This window comes from Papaver somniferum, chromosome 7 (assembly GCF_003573695.1).
Source record: "Papaver somniferum cultivar HN1 chromosome 7, ASM357369v1, whole genome shotgun sequence".
NCBI lineage: Eukaryota > Viridiplantae > Streptophyta > Magnoliopsida > Ranunculales > Papaveraceae > Papaver > Papaver somniferum.
Genome location: NC_039364.1, coordinates 171457472 through 171474641, shown reverse-complemented (window position 1 = coordinate 171474641; position 17170 = coordinate 171457472).

Below are 17170 nucleotides of genomic sequence, written 5' to 3'. Positions count from 1 at the left end.
CCAAAGATGAAAAATGGTGCGTGTTTCCTTTAATGCTAAAGGGTCCTTACATTGCTGGATCAAACGTTCTTCCTGCGAATCTCGCAGCATATCAACCTTGGGTTTTCTCCTGGCCCGAAAAGGATAAAGAGGTATATTTCTCCCCTTTAACTCATTTTATACTTCATTATTGATTTTTACTATCATGTTCGCTAACTCTTGCGATATTCCGCAGATCCAAAAACTAAAAGATAGTTATAACAGGACTGGGAAATCTAGTACTCTGTTAGCTCTTCGCTCATATACAGATGAGGTAAGAAATTTTCTCTTATGACTTTAAATAGTACTGTCATTCCCATGCTCCCATTTCTTACTTCTATCTGTATGCGAAGATTATTGCTGAAGTAGAAGAATCTGCTGATGCTGCGAAGATTGGCGATAAAGGTAAAGGTGCTCTTCGCAGAGAAAAATCAACTGGTCCTCCTCCAAAGAAAATAAAAGTTCGTTCTTCTTCTCCTTCAAATGTTCTTCCTAACGAGAACTCTGAAAGTGACAAGGATGATAAGGATAATGATGATCTCGCTGGAACTGAAAATTCTCCACCCGAATCTTCTATGGCTAAGCTTTCTGGCCTCTTTTATGATTCTCTACAAGGAATGGGAGATAGCCAGTTCGCAAATACCTGCAAAGCTCTCGCTACCCTTTGTGATGTCCCTTTACTAGATGGTGATAGCTCTCTTCGCGAAGTTTCTAGATCAGTGACTCCCGACTTCTGGCATTATCTCAATAGTTTGGTATACTTTCATCTTTTTACTTCTTCATTGTTATGACTCAAAATCTATTTCTATATTAATATTTTTTATTTCTTTTCGCAGGCTGGAAAAGCTTCTTTTGCGGTTGCCTCAGATCTAGAGAGAAGACGCGAAATTCTTGAAAAGAAGAATCTTCAATTTCTCAAAAGGAATGAAGAATTGGAAGTTGAAGTTAAAGGTCTTCGCGAGAAGAATAGACAATTAGAAATTGATTCTTCCTCTTATATGAACAAAATTTCTAGTCTTCAACAAGCTAATAATCAGCTTTACGGTATGTTACTTTTCTCTTTTCTCTTTATTCATTCATCTTGTTGTTTTATCTTATTTAAATTATCCTTTTTGCAGACATTTATGGTCTTTCTGATGAAGCTACCCTTCTTCGCTCATTTCCTAATGCCTTGGATAATGATACCCTTCTTGAACGTCTTAAAAATTCCTTAAATAGCTTTTCTAATGATAGAATTTCATCTCTTTCTCTAAATGAACTTAGATCACAATTTCGCCTCCTAGAAATTGATCATAGATCCAGTTTAGGCTTAGCTAACAGATTTAAACATCTCCTTATTGATTCCAAAGAGAAAAAAAATGAGTTGAGAACCAAGATTAGCGGTCTCATAGATCATATCTCTGATCAAGGTGCCAAGGCTCTGGCGAAATTCCAAGAGGCTCTTCTGGAAGTTCAACTTGAGCGAGATGAAGCTAACCGCAAGAATATTGAACTCTGCGAAAGGGAAAATCAAATTCGTTCTCGTCTTCTCATAAGTAGTGAGGAAGAATTTGTCTGGGCTGCGAAAATTTTAGATGATGCTAGAAAATATTTAGGCGTAAATGTTAGTCTCCAAGTTGAACATACAGCCTTGATTAGAGACATGATTTCTGACAGAGAAGGTTGCTAATTTCTCTTCTCTATTAATCTTTTGCTTCTTATAGATTTTCATCAGATTAATAATTGGTTGTCTTTTGTTCGCAGATTCTGAAAATAAATATCGTGAAAAGATTGAAGAACTTGAAGTTGAAAAGGAGGAACTCGTAAAGAATCTTTCTTCTCGCAACGACAAGTATTCTAGATTTAAGAATCAAATCAAAATCACCATTAAAAATTTTAAGAATGATGCTACGCATTTTCGCAATCAAAACATCCAGATAGTTTGTGATGATCATAGAATACTCCCAATTTGATTATCTCTGATAGTGAAGCTGACGATGAAGAATCTGATAGTGATGGAAGTTCTGATGGTGATGAGGATTCTGACACAGATGAAGAAGGAAATAAGTCTGATGAAGATAATGAAGGATTAACCAAGAAATAGTCTTTATTTCTTCTTTGATTCTTTGTAGCACTTGTATATTTATTTCTTCTTTCTGTATATTTGTGTTTCTTTCATTTTGGCCTGCGTAAATTAAAACAATTCTTCTTTGCAATACAGTTAATCAATATACTCATTAATTCTTGAATTTTTGAGTAAATCTCTCCTATGGAGACAAATAACATTTTCTAATTTCATACATTCCCATACTTGCCTCTGTTATTTGAATCCAAATGAGAGATTTCATAAACTTTTTCTTATTGTACAATTTCGCAAGCTCTTGCGAAGTGAATTTTGTTTCTTTTTAAAATCTCATTCCTGTGTGGTCTTATTTTACCTTCCTAATTAAAGGTTTTATTATGCCACCTCTTGTCATTGCGACAAAATCGCAGGACGTCCTTGCACTTTCATGCAATAACCCATTGATCTTTCCTTAACCTTTTCTTCTGTATTATGACCTCTTGAGGAATATTGCGACAATATGACAGGCCTAAATATTCTTGCAAAAATAAAGCCCCATGACATTGCCGTCTTGCGATGAAATCGCAGGACGTCTTCACACTTTCATGCGAAAAACCATTGATCTCATCTTATATTTTTTTTTTGTATTATTGCCTCTTCAGGAATGTTGCACAAATATGACAAGCCTTAATTATCCTTGCGAATAATAAGCCTCATGACATTTGCGTCTTAAGACACTTATCAGCTCCCTAATGGAGGGTGCTGCCCTTATCTTCCCCCTGATTGCCCCTTCAAGGAGGCGTACTTCTACCATACAAGGTTAGCTCCTTCCATCCAATCTTAACAATAACCAGTTGTTTTCGCATCCTCTTATCCCTTTTACCTATAGGGCTTATGGTTACGAGACTGCACCCTAAGTGGGGTTTTCTTCGGGCCGAGTGCAGTATAAGCCAAGACTTGTCAAGAATGGCTAGGACGCTTCAAACTCCCTCGACACTCTTGACTCAACCGTGTACCTCGGCGCCTTGATCAGATCTGCACTCCTTGGGAGAGTTCTTATTACCTTAGTCGCCCAACCTAAGTCATATGCTTAAGTTGAGAATCCAAGGTGCCTCTCCCGGATGGGCGACCCCAAATCTCCATGACTCAGTTTCCGGTGGCGGTGTAGCCTTTACCTGAGTCATGTAACAGGTACCCCCTAATATGACGTACTTTAGGTCTTACATTTGACTCTTGCAAAATTTTATTCGCGAACTAGGGTGTACGCCATAAAGGTTCGCCTCTTTCCCTTTTGTCATTCTTTTCTGATTATTTTCTGTAAAATTCATCATCTCTGCGAGAGTCTCGCAATTCATAACATTGTATCTGAATTTCGCAATCTCAATTATGTTGTTCAATCAAATGTATTTTTGAGAATTTTACTCATTGCGAGATTATCGCAACAACTTAATCATTCATACATTTCTTGCTTTTATTACTTTTGCCCTCCTCTGCTTCTTTATGAATTTCTGCTACTGCTTCTTTGGTAATGGTATGTTCATCCTTTTTTACCCTGAGCTAGCATCGATTTTGTAACATCTCTTCTTCTTTCTTTTCGATTGTATCCACCATCAACTTATCACTTCTTTGTACATCCTTTACTTTATGTCGCCAGTTTTCCTTCTTATTTGCTCTTCCTTCGCAAGATTCTATCTCAGTTTCGTAACATTTCTTTCCTTCAACCCAATCTCCCTTTATGATTCCTACACCATTGGGGTGAGGGAATTTTATGCATTGATGGAAAGTTGAAGCTACACCCAGAATCCCATGTAGCCAAGGTCGACCAATTAATGCATTGTAGGGTGATTCTACATCAACAACACAGAATGAGATTTCTGAAGATATTCCCTTCAATGGAATTTGCATAGTGACCTCCCCTTTAGGCTAGTTTGCAGTACCATTAAAACCATATATCTTATATTTTGATGGTATAAGATCATCATCTCTTCCACCCATGGTTTTATAAGTATGATAAAATAATATGTTCACAGAGCTTCCAGTATCGACTAGGATTCTATTGATTTCCCATGAATATTCATCCTCATCATTCTCATCTTCTTTTGGTTTTGGATTAATCTCTAATTTTATTACCAATGGATTGTCATGCATCTCTTCTCCTTCGGGAACTTCTTCTGCGGTAAAGGAAATTATCTGTTTCTTCCATTCCTCTAGTTGCGAAATTTTCACAATATTCATAATTTCTTTTCCATTATTATCTCTTGCGAACACTCGACTTAAAACATTATCATGAAAGTCTTCAATTGTCTTATATGAATGTACGATAGAGTGAAATAATATATTTTTTGCTTTTGCACCCACTTCTACGAAGAATGTTTCTTTTTTTTTCATTGTATTCACTTTATCATTCTTTAACGAATATCCTAGCTTGTATTTCCCAGTGCTACGGAGTATAATTAAATTTAAGCTTTTCAAAGCTTTTGGGAATCTTCCTGAGCTTTTTAGAGTTTCTCAGAGATCTTGCAGGGCGCTTTAGTGTTTTGAGGAAACATTCAAAGATAATCTTCATTATTGTAGGGAATTTTGTTAGTATCATTCTTTATAAAGAATTAAGTTACTTTCAGTTGGCTTTAACGAATCCCCTGGCTAGAAGATAGTACTTCTACCAAATATAATTATCTTAAAGCTTTTTCAGAGCTTTTTATAGTTTCTCAGAGCTCTTTGGATTTTTCAAAGCTCTTTAGATATTTTAGGGTTTTTTAGCGTTTTCAGGGTTTTTTAGAGTTTTCAAGGATGTTTAGAGAATATTCAAAGTTGATCTTCACTATTGTATGGATTTGTTATTATCATTCTTTAACAAATCTCCTACCTTGTAGATACTAGTGCTACGGAGTATAATTAAATATAAGCTTTTCAAAGCTTTTTGGAGTCTTCCTGAGCTTTTTAGAGTTTCTCAGAGATCTTTCAGGGCACTTTAGTGTTTTGAGGAAACATTCAAAGATAATCTTCATTATTGTAGGTAATTTTGATAGTATCATTCTTTATAAAGAATTAAGTTACTTTCAGTTGGCTTTAACGAATCCCCTGGCTAGTAGATACTAGTGCTACGAAATATAATTAACTTAAAGCTTTTTCAGAGCTTTTTAGAGTTTCTCAGAGCTCTTTGGATTTTTCAGATCTCTTTAGATATTTTAGGGATTTTTAGAGTTTTCAGGTTTTTTTTAGAGTTTTCAAGGCTTTTTTGAGAACATTTAAAGTTGATCTTCACTATTGTAGGGATTTTTTATTATCATTATTTAACGAATCTCCTAGCTTGTAGATCCTAGTGCAACAGAGTATAATTAAATTTTAAGCTTTTCAAAGCTTTTTGGAGTCTTCTTGAGCTTTTTAGAGTTTCTCAGAGCTCTTTCAGGGCACTTTAGTGTTTTTAGGGATTTTAGGAAACATTCAAAGATAATCTTCATTATTGTAGGGTATTTTGTTAGTATCATTCTTTATAAAGAGTTAAGTTACTTTCAGTTGGCTTTAACGAATCCCCTGGATAGTAGATACTAGTGCTAAGAAATATAATTAACTTAAAGCTTTTTCAGAGCTTTTTAGAGTTTCTATGAGCTCTTTAGATATTTTAGGGCATTTTAGAGTTTTCAGGGTTTCTTAGAGTTTTCAAGGCTGTTTAAAGAACATTCAAAGTTGATCTTCACTATTGTAGGGATTTGTTATTATCATTCTTTAACGAATATCCTAGCTTGTAGATCCCAGTGCTACGGAGTATAATTAAAATTAAGCTTTTCAACGCCTTTTGGAGTCTTCTTGAGATTTTTAGAGTTTCTCAGAGATTTTTCAGGGCTCTTTAGTGTTTTTAGGAAACATTCAAAGATAATCTTAATTATGGTAGGGAATTTTGTTAGTATCATTCTTTATAAAGAATTAAGTTACTTTCAGTTGGCTTTAACGAATCCCCTGGCTAGTAGATACTATTGTTACGAAATATAATTAACTTAAAGCTTTTTCAGAGCTTTTTAGAGTTTCTCAGAGCTCTTTGGATTTTTCAGATCTCTTTAGATATTTTAGGGATTTTTAGAGTTTTCAGGTTTTTTTTAGAGTTTTCAAGGCTTTTTTGAGAACATTTAAAGTTGATCTTCACTATTGTAGGGATTTTTTATTATCATTATTTAACGAATCTCCTAGCTTGTAGATCCTAGTGCAACAGAGTATAATTAAATTTTAAGCTTTTCAAAGCTTTTTGGAGTCTTCTTGAGCTTTTTAGAGTTTCTCAGAGCTCTTTCAGGGCACTTTAGTGTTTTTAGGGATTTTAGGAAACATTCAAAGATAATCTTCATTATTGTAGGGTATTTTGTTAGTATCATTCTTTATAAAGAGTTAAGTTACTTTCAGTTGGCTTTAACGAATCCCCTGGATAGTAGATACTAGTGCTAAGAAATATAATTAACTTAAAGCTTTTTCAGAGCTTTTTAGAGTTTCTATGAGCTCTTTAGATATTTTAGGGCATTTTAGAGTTTTCAAGGCTGTTTAAAGAACATTCAAAGTTGATCTTCACTATTGTAGGGATTTGTTATTATCATTCTTTAACGAATATCCTAGCTTGTAGATCCCAGTGCTACGGAGTATAATTAAAATTAAGCTTTTCAACGCCTTTTGGAGTCTTCTTGAGATTTTTAGAGTTTCTCAGAGATTTTTCAGGGCTCTTTAGTGTTTTTAGGAAACATTCAAAGATAATCTTAATTATGGTAGGGAATTTTGTTAGTATCATTCTTTATAAAGAATTAAGTTACTTTCAGTTGGCTTTAACGAATCCCCTGGCTAGTAGATACTACTGTTAAGAAATATAATTAACTTAAAGCTTTTTCAGAGCTTTTTAGAGTTTCTCAGAGCTCTTTGGATCTTTCAAAGCTCTTTAGATATTTTAGGGCTTTTTAGAGTTTTCAGGGTTTTTTTAGAGTTTTCAAGGCTTTTTTGAGAACATTTAAAGTTGATCTTCACTATTGTAGGGATTTTTTATTATCATTATTTAACGAATCTCCTAGATTGTAGATCCTAGTGCAACAGAGTATAATTAAATTTTAAGCTTTTCAAAGCTTTTTGGAGTATTCTTGAGCTTTTTAGAGTTTCTCAGAGCTCTTTCAGGACTCTTTAGTGTTTTTAGGGATTTTAGGAAACATTCAAAGATAATCTTCATTATTGTAGGGTATTTTGTTAGTATCATTCTTTATAAAGAATTAAGATACTTTCAGTTGGCTTTAACGAATCCCCTGGCTAGTAGATGCTAGTGCTAAGAAATATAATTAACTTAAAGCTTTTTCAGAGCTTTTTAGAGTTTCTATGAGCTCTTTAGATATTTTAGGGCATTTTAGAGTTTTCAGGGTTTCTTAGAGTTTTCAAGGCTGTTTAAAGAACATTCAAAGTTGATCTTCACTATTGTAGGGATTTGTTATTATCATTCTTTAACGAATATCCTAGCTTGTAGATCCCAGTGCTACGGAGTATTATTAAAATTAAGATTTTCAACGCCTTTTGGAGTCTTCTTGATATTTTTAGAGTTTCTCAGAGATCATTCAGGGCTCTTTAGTGTTTTTAGGAAACATTCAAAGATAATCTTAATTATGGTAGGGAATTTTGTTAGTATCATTCTTTATAAAGAATTAAGTTACTTTCAGTTGGCTTTAACGAATCCCCTGGCTAGTAGATACTACTGTTACGAAATATAATTAACTTAATGCTTTTTCAGAGCTTTTTAGAGTTTCTCAGAGCTCTTTGGATATTTCAAAGCTCTTTAGATATTTTAGGGCTTTTTAGAGTTTTCAGGGTTTTTTAGAGTTTTCAAGGCTGTTTAGAGAACATTCAAAGTTGATCTTCACTATTGTAGGGATTTGTTATTATCATTCTTTAACGAATATCCTAGCTTGTATATCCTAGTGCTATGGAGTATAATTAAATTTAATCTTTTCAAAGCTTTTTGGAGTCTTTCTGAGCTTTTTAGAGTTTCTCAGAGATCTTTCAGGGCGCTTTAGTGTTTTGAGGAAACATTCAAAGATAATCTTCATTACTGAAGGGAATTTTGTTAGTATCATTCTTTATAAAGAATTAAGTTACTTTCAGTTGGCTTTAACGAATCCCCTGGCTAGTAGATACTAGTGCAACGAAATGTAATTAACTTAGAGCTTTTTAGAGTTTTTAAGAGCTCTTCAGATATTTTAGGGATTTTTAGAGTTTTCAGGGTTTTTTTAGAGTTTTCAAGGCTTTTTTGTGAACTTTTATTTTTTTGATAAGTCAAAAAATTGTATTGATCAAAAAAATTATTTACAAGATAGTTTATGAGAAAAGAGGTCAAAGCAACCCCAAAAACTCAAAAAACTATTTAAAACGATAATAAATTACATTAGGAAACTCAATATTCCTTAAGAAAGAAGGACGCCCAACAAATTGGATTCTCACTCCCTTATCTAACATGCACCCACGCTTTGCCATACCATCCGCTGCAAAATTTGCTTCTCGATAAGTATGAACAAAACGAATAGAATCATAGAGACCCTTAACCTCCAACAATCTTTGCTGCGCGAACCAAGGAACAATATTCTCCTCCAAGGATGCTAGAACACTAGCCGAATATTATCTAAGCACAATACGTCTATAGCCCCACTGTTTCACCCAATCCAAGCCAATCAAAATACCAAATAACTCCGGAATATAGTAAGACACAATACCTAAACCAATGCACATAGCTCCAACCACTTCACAGCTTGAATTTCTGGCCACAACACCAGCTGCCCCCACTCCAGGGTTGCCCCTTGAGGAACCATCTACGCATAGCAACAGTTCATCATTATTTGGCGAAAACTAATAACAATCTTTAGGATCAGTGCACTTCAACTTTCTGTAGCTTACACGAAAGAAGTCAAGGATCCTCAAATCCTCCATTGTATTATGCATAAAACTCTTCATTCTAACTGAGTACTCTTGCACCAAGTTAAAAACTCGTTTTTGGAACAATGTCCAGCAAGGGGTTTTATTTTCATAAACTTTTTTGTTCCTCATGAACCATAATTCAGAGCGGACAACCAGGTTCGCCACCAGCCATAAATCTTTCACAATGCCACTACGATGCTTAGCTTCATTGTATGAGGTAATCAGGTCATAATTGGGTTTGATATTAAAAATACCTGCAAGTCAATTCCAGGCCTTTTCCGCAAAACTGCAATTTAAAAATACATTTAAAGTTGATCTTCACTATTGTAGGTATTTGTTATTATCATTATTTAACGAATCTCCTAGCTTGTAGATCCCAGTGCAACAGAGTATAATTAAATTTTAAAACTTTCAAAGCTTTTTGGAGTCTTCCTGAGCTTTTTAGAGTTTCTCAGAGCTCTTTCAGGGCTCTTTAGTGTTTTTATAGATTTTAGGAAAAATTCAAAGATAATCTTCATTATTGTAGGGTATTTTGTTAGTATCGTTCTTTATAAAGAATTAAGTTACTTTCAGTTGGCTTTAACGAATCCCCTGGATAGTAGATACTAGTGCTACGAAATGTAATTAACTTAGAGATTTTTATAGTTTTTCAGAGCTCTTTAGATATTTAGGGATTTTTAGAGTTTTCAGGTTTTTTAGAGTTTTCAAGGCTTTTTGAGAACATTCAAAGTTGACCTTCACTATTGTAGGGATTTGTTATCCTAGCTTGTAAATCCCAGTGCTACGGAGTATAATTCAATTTAAGCTTTTCAAAGCTTTTTGGAGTCTTCCTGAGTTTTTAGAGTTTCTCATAGCTCTTTCAGGGCTCTTTAGTGTTTTTTGGGTTTTTAGGAAGCATTCAAAGATAATCTTCACTATTGTAGGGAATTCTGTTATTATCATTCTTTATAAAGAATTAAGTTACTTTCAGTTGTCTTTAATGAATCCCCTGGCAAGTAGATACTACTGCTACGAAATGCAATTAACTTAGAAATATTTAGAGTTTTTCAGAGTTCTTTAGATTTTTCAGAGCTCTTTAGATATTTTAGGCTTTTTAGAATGTTCAGGGTTTTTTAGAGTTTTCAAGGCTTTTTAGAAAAGATTCAAAGTTGATCTTCACTATTGTAGGGATTTGTTATTATCATTCTTTAACAAATCTCGTAGCTTGTAGATCCCAGTGCTACGGAGTATAATTAAATTTAAGCTTTTCTGAGCCTTTTAGAGTTCCTCAGAGGTTTTTCACGGCTCTTTAGTGTTTTTAGGAAACAGTCAAAGATAATCTTCATTATTATAGGGAATTTCGTTAGTTACATTCTTAACAAAGAATTAAGTTACTTTCAGTTGGATTTAACGAATCCCATGGCTAGTAGATACTAGTGCTACGAAATATAACTAACTTAACGCTTTTTCGGAGCTTTATAGAATTTCTCAGAGCTCTTTGGATTTTTCAGAGCTCTTTAGATATTTTAGGGTTTTTTAGAGTTTTCAAGGTTTTTTAGAGTTTTCAAGGTTGTATAGAGAACATTCAAAGTTGATCTTCACTAGTGTAGGGATTTGTTATTATCATTCTTTAACGAATATCCTAGCTTGTATATCCCAGTGATACGGAGTATAATTAAATTTAAGCTTTTCAAAGCTTTTTGGAGTCTTCCTGAGATTTTTAGAGATTCTCAGAGATCTTTCAGGGCTCTTTAGTGTTTTTAGGAAACATTAAAAGATAATCTTAATTATTGTAGGAAATTTTGTTAGTATCATTCTTTATAAAGAATTAAGTTACTTTCAGTTGGATTTAACGAATCCCCTGGCTAGTACATACTAGTGCTACGAAATATAATTAACTTAAAGCTTTTTCAGAGCTTTTTAGAGTTTCTCAGAGCTCTTTGGATTTTTCAGATCTCTTTAGATATTTTAGGGCTTTTAAGAGTTTTCAGGGTTTTTTAGAGTTTTCAAGGCTGTTTAGAGAATACTCAAAGTTGATCTTCACTATTGTAGGGATTTGTTATTATCATTCTATAACGAATATCCTAGCTTGTATATCCCAGTGCTACGGAGTATAATTAAATTTAATCTTTTCAAAGCTTTTGGAGTCTTCATGAGCTTTTTAGAGTTTCTCAGAGATCTTTCAGGGAGCTTTAGTGTTTTGAGGAAACATTCAAAGATATTCTTCATTATTGTAGGGAATTTTGTTAGTATCATTCTTTATAAAGAATTAAGTTACTTTCAGTTGGCTTTAACGAATCCCCTGGCTAGTAGATACTAGTGCAACGAAATGTAATTCACTTAGAGTTTTTCAGAGCTCTTCAGATATTTTAGGGATTTTTAGAGTTTTCAGGGTTTTTTTTAGACTTTTTAAGGCTTTTTTGAGAACATTTAAAGTTGATCTTCACTATTGTAGGTATTTGTTATTTTCATTATTTAATGAATCTCCTAGCTTGTAGATCCTAGTGCAACAGAGTATAATTAAATTTTAAACTTTTCAAAGCTTTCTGGAGTCTTCCCGAGCTTTTTAGAGTTTCTCAGATCTCTTCCAGGGCTCTTTAGTGTTTTTAGGGATTTTAGGAAAAATTCAAAGATAATCTTCATTATTCTAAGGTATTTTGTTAGTATTATTCTTTATAAAGAATTAAGTTACTTTCAGTTGGCTTTGACGAATCCCCTGGCTAGTAGATACTAGTGCTACGAAATGTAATTAACTTAGAGCTTTTTATAGTTTTTCAGAGCTCTTTAGATATTTAGGGATTTTTAGAGTCTTCAGGATTTTTAGAGTTCTCAAGGCTTTTTTGAGAACATTCAAAGTTGATCTTCACTATTGTAGGGATTTGTCATTATCATTATTTAACGAATATCCTAACTTGTAGATCCCAGTGCTACGGAGTATAATTAAATTTAAGCTTTTCAAAGCTTTTTGGAGTCTTCCTGAGCTTTTTAGAGTTTCTCAGAGCTCTTTCAGGGCTCTTTAGTGTTTTTTGGGTTTTTACGAAACATTCAAAGATAATCTCACTATTGTAGGAAATTCTGTTAGTATCATTCTTTATAAAGAATTAAGTTACTTTCCGTTAGCTTTAGTGAATCCCCTGGCAAGTAGATACTACTGCTGCGAAATGTAATTAACTTAGAAATTTTTAGAGTTTTTCAGAGTTCTTTAGAATTTTCAGAGCTCTTTAGATATTTTAGGCTTTTTAGAGTGTTCAGGGTTTTTTTAGAGTTGTCAGGGTTTTTAGAAAACATTCAAAGTTGACCTTCACTATTGTAGAGATTTGTTATTATCATTCTTTAACGAATCTCGTAGCTTGTAAATCCCAGTGCTACGGAGTATAATTAAATTTAAGCTTTTCTGAGCTTTTTAGAGTTTCTCAGAGCCCTTTCAGGGCTCTTTAGTGTTTTTAGGAAACATTCAAAGATAATCTTCATTATTGTAGGGAATTTTGTTAGTTACATTCTTTATAAAGAATTAAGTTACTTTCAGTTAGCTTTAACGAATACCATGTCTAGTAGATACTAGTGCTACGAAATAAAATTAACTTTAGAGTTTCTTAGAGCTTTTTAGAGTTTCTCAGAGCTCTTTGGATTTTTCAGAGCTCTTTAGATATTTTAGGGATTTTTAGAGTTTTCAGGGTTTTTTAGAGTTTTCAAGGCTGTTTAGAGAACATTCAAAGTTGATCTTCACTATTGTAGGGATTTGTTATTATCATTCTTTAACGAATATCCTAGCTTGTATATCCCAATGCTACGGAGTATAATTAAATTTAAGCTTTTCAAAGCCTTTTGGAGTCTTCCTGAGCTTTTTAGAGTTTCTCAAAGATCTTTCAGGGCTCTTTAGTGTTTTTAGGAAACATTCAAAAATAATCTTCATTATTGTAAGGAATTTTGTTAGTATCATTCTTTATAAAGAATTAAGTTACTTTCAGTTGGCTTTAACGATCCCCTAGCTAATAGATACTAGTGCTACGAAATATAATTAATTTAAAGCTTTTTCAGAGCTTCTTAGAGTTCCTCAGAGCTCTTTGGATTTTTCAGAGCTCTTTAGATATTTTAGGGCTTTTTAGAGTTTTCAGGGTTTTTTAGAGTTTTCCAGGATGTTTAGAGAACATTCAAAGTTGATCTTCACTATTGTAGGGATTTGTTATTATCATTCTTTAACGAATATCCTAGCTTGTAAATCCCAGTGCTACAGAGTATAATTAAATTTAAGCTTTTCAAAGCTTTTTGTAGTCTTCCTGAGCTTTTTAGAGTTTCTTAGAGCTCTTTCAATGTCTTTAGTGTTTTTAGGAAACATTCAGAGATAATCTTCACTATTGTAGGGAATTTTGTTAGTATCATTCTTTTTAAAGAATTAAGTTACTTTCGGTTGGCTTTAACGAATCCCCTGGATAGTAGATACTAGTGCAACGAAATGTAATTAACTTAGAGCTTTTTAGAGTTTTTCAGAGCTTTTTAGATATTTTAGGGATTTTGGAGTTTTCAGGGTTTTTTTAGAGTTTTCAAGGCTTTTTTGAGAACATTTAAAGTTGATCTTCACTATTTTAGGGATTTTTTATTATCATTCTTTAACGAATATCCTAGCTTGTAGATCCCAGTGCAACATAGTATAATTAAATTTTAAGATTTTCAAAGCTTTTTGGAGTCTTGCTGAGCTTTTTAGAGTTTCTCAGAGCTCTTTCAGGGCTCTTTAGTGTTTTTAAGGATTTTAGGAAACATTTACAGATAATCTTCATTATTGTAGGGTATTTTGTTAGTATAATTCTTTATAAAAAATTAAGTTACTTTCAATTGGCTTTAACGAATCCCCCGGCTAGTAGATACTAGTTCTACGAAATGTAATTAACTTAGAGCTTTTTATAGTTTTTCAGAGCTCTTTAGATATTTTAGGGCTTTTTAGAGTTTTCAAGGCTTTTTTGAGAACATTCATAGTTGATCTTCACTATTGTAGGGATTTGTTATTATCATTCTTTAACGAATATCCTAGCTTGTAGATTCGAGTGCTACGGAGTATAATTAAATTTAAGCTTTTCAAAGCTTTTTGGAGTCTTCCTGAGCTTTTTAGAGTTTCTCAGAGCTCTTTCAGGGCTCTTTAGTGTTTTTTAGGTTTTTAGGAAACTTTTTTTTTTTTGATAAGTCAAAAAATTGTAATTAAAAAATTTACAAGAAATAGTTCACAAGAAAAGAGATCACAGCAACCCCAAAAGCTTGGAAACTATATAAATCTATAACAAGCAACATTAGGATATTCAACCGAAATTAAAAAATGAGGTCTTCCTTCGTAGTGCATTCCCACTCCATTATCTAGGAAACAACCTTTCTTTGCCATTGAATCCGCAACAAAATTAGCCTCCCTATGAGTATGGATAAATCTAATTGAATCATAATTCCTACAAACCTCCAACCATCGCAGTCTAGAAAACCAAGGAAGATTAGAATTTGTAAGTGCCTCCACAACACATGAAGAATCTGACATGATGCAAATTCGTCTCATGCCCCATCTTGTAGCCCATTCAATTCCAACAATGATCCCATATAACTCAGCCAAGTAGTTTGTTGTTACGCCCAAGCCGATTGACATTGCTCCCAAAACATTACAAAAGGAATCTCTAGTTATTGCACCTGCACCAGCCGTACATGGGTTACCCCTTGCCGAACCATCACAACATAATTGAAGCTCATTAACCTCAGGAGGACGCCAAAAACATTCCACAGAGTTGAGAAATTTGACACTCCTATGCTGCACTTTGAAGTAGTCCAAAATAATCACGTCCTCAGCTGAATTCCTCATATGACCCTTTAATCGAACTAAGTAGTCCTGTATCAGCTTTAAAACGCGTTTGAAGAAAAAATTCCAGTTGGGCCGCTTATGTTCAAAAACTCCTTTGTTCCGTAAATGCCACGGCTCAGATTTTAGAACAATATTGAAAATAAACCACAGTCTATGTATCATATTACTCCTTCCTTTTACTGCTTTGTAAGAAGTAACGAGATTTGCATTGGGCTGCAAACTAAAAATGTCAGAGAGCCAATTCCAAGCACGAGCAGCAAAGAAACATTTAAACAACACATGCTCCAGATCTTCCTCGTGAATACCACACAGACACACTTGTTAGCTAGTTGGATTTTGAATCTTTGCTGCTGCAGGTCGTAAGTAGCACAAGCTCCTCAGACGAACTTCCAGTTCTGCGCCGCCAAGCCAGGGTGAACTTCCTTCCTCTAGATCAACGAAGCCGCCTCCATGATAGGATATTTCTGTTGGAATAAGTCCCTAGCAGAACTTACGCTGAAAATCCCCTTCATGTCTGACATCCAAACTCTATTATCATCACCTCCGAGTGGTCTTGGTGGCTGATTAACATCTAAACCAGCTCTAGTAATCCTCTCCATATGCGCTTCAGTGAATTCCCAATGGTCACCAGCCCAAAAATCACCAACCATAATTGTTCTATCCAAGTTCTGGTTTTCCAGCAAGTCTGCCAAACACATGTCAGCACACCAATTATCAAAGTAAAGAGAAGTGGACCTACCATCACCCAAGAAAACTTTGGTGTGTTTTTCCACCAAATCATACACCCAACGAATACCCGACAGAATGGAAGATTTGACACCATACTTTTTGATGCAGCTATTTCTCCCAAAGAACTTAGCTCTAAGAAAACCAGCCCATTTCTTCTTAGAGTTCCTTATATGCCACCACAGTTCCATAATAAGCGCCTTATTCATTGTAGCCATTCGAACCAAGCCTAAACCCCCTTCCTCAAAAGGACAACAGACTTTATCAAAGGCGACAACAACAACACGACTAACATTAGAATCTCCCGACCAAATAAAATTCCTAATTGCCCTCTCACATTGCAAAATGAATTTTTTAGGCCACTTATAAACTGCCATATTATGAATCGAATAACTTGCAATAACCGTCTTGACAAGAACAATACGATCATGAAAAGAAAGCAATCTTCCCTTCCAACCTGCAAGTTGAGACTTAATTTTTTCAATCATATTACTAATGTGATGATAACGAACTGTTCCAGGCAGAATTTGCACCCCCAAATAATGGTCTGGAAAAGTGGCCACACTTATACCAAGCAGATCAGCAAGATAAGTTCTCCAACTCAAAGAACCTCTTCCATAATAAAGCTTACTCTTTTTCCTGCAAACATTTTTCACCAAAGCGGCTTGATATTTCCCCAAAATCTCCACCAAATTATGAATGCTTTTAAGATTTCCTTTACAAAAAATCATAATATCATCGACAAAGAAAAGGTGAGTAGGAGAGACACCATTTCTAGTAACCATATGAGTCATTTTATTTTCACTAAAGAGTTTCGTAAGATTCCTGCTGAGAACATCCTCAATCAAAACAAAAATAAAGGGATAAAGGGGATCACCTTGATGTAGACCTCTATTAATTTTGAAATAACCCTCTGGATTGCCATTCAAAAGAAAAGAGATTCTTGCAGAACTCAAAATATCCAAAATCCAAGCACCCCTCTTCTCCGAGAAGCCATATCTACGAAAAACTTCCAAAATAAAGTTCTAACTAACAGTGTCAAAAGCCTAAGAAATATCAAGTTTAAGACCAATGTTACCATCCTTTCGCTTGATATGAAGCTCATTAACCATTTCCGAAGCCAAATTGATATTTTCATGGATGTTACAACCCTTAGTCAAGTAGCTAAAATCTTAATTTTCGAAAATTATTCGCACCACTTACCTTGGCCAATGTGGTTGCAGGAAATCCTACACTACACCCCTCATATGATTTCATTATTGATTAGCTCATTTTTAGGTTTACACTCTTAACTTTATTGATTAATTTCTGAATGTTCTTACAAGAAAGATAAAGAAATCAAGAATGATCTCTGCACTGAACTTTCTCTCTCCTATTTACTTGTTTCTTACTCAAAAAAGATCTCTCCCTCCTTTACAACTCGAATGACTATTCATAAGGAAATACTTAGTGGAGGACAGCTAATCTGTCCTTTATTTTCGGATATGGTTTGCGACATTCTCGCAACTTTACAAATGTTAATTTCGCAAACTCTCTAATTTTCGCAGGACTATCACATCTTTCTCATGATCCTTGCTGACGTCGTTTCTGAAATTGTTTTGCGACGCTATTGTGCAATACCATTGATAATTTCGCTGAGACATAATTGTTGCGAG